Here is a 908-nt window from a genome sequence, read left to right on the forward strand (position 1 = left end):
AAAGAAAATGTCAAAATACATCTTCCTGAGGTACCATGATTCTCTATTGGAAATCACCCTTCCGAGATTTCCAACAAAATTTGGGCAAAAGAGTTTAAAGAAAGTATGTGTGATTCTATCTAAATCATGAAACCTACCCCAGGTGAAAATGTCATCCATCTCAGAACACTGAAAGTGACGTGAGTGTGCACACACACACACACACACATGCTCAAATTGGACAGTCAGCACACATGGTTGACTCCACACTCCTTAAGCTATCTGGAACTTTAAAAACCTCCGCTTCATTATCACATTTTAACTCACAATGCTGACAGTGGGCGAAGCGCTATGCAAAGCACAGTTCCACAGGACACGGTGGTTGTCTAAAATACCTCCAGCAAGAGAAAATAAGCAAAGAAGCCAAGCCCTAAGCCCACCAAAAGAGTGCCTTACAAAGGTACACATTTCTTTTCTATCACTATAGGGATTCTCCGTGGGCAGAACAAAATTGAAATGGACCATCTGTCACTGGACTTCACTAAAGAAATATGTTTTCAGCAAAATGGTAAATTTTCAAAAATGACTTCCAAGCAGCTTGGCATTAAGCATTGGAACCAGAAGTACCTTACAGAGCAAACTTCAGAGTGAAGGACAGAAAGAAGATGTCAGCAAAGTCTTAGTGAGGGAAAGAGTGATGTGCTGCCTTCAAGTTACAGGACTTAGCAGAAAATTAATACAGAATGTTTGAGAAGCGAGGAGATGTATTTTTAAAAGCCACATTCCGGGGGGTGGAGCAAGATGGCGGAGGAGTAGGAGACCTGGATTTCGTCTCCTCTCAGGAATTCAGCTGGATAGGGATCAAACCATTCTGAACACCTACAAACCCAACAGGAGATCGAAGAAAGGAATAGCAACAACTCTCTGAA

Source organism: Leptonychotes weddellii, chromosome 2 (assembly GCF_054177405.1).
Source record: "Leptonychotes weddellii isolate Sample4059 chromosome 2, ASM5417740v2, whole genome shotgun sequence".
Taxonomy (NCBI): Eukaryota; Metazoa; Chordata; class Mammalia; order Carnivora; family Phocidae; genus Leptonychotes; species Leptonychotes weddellii.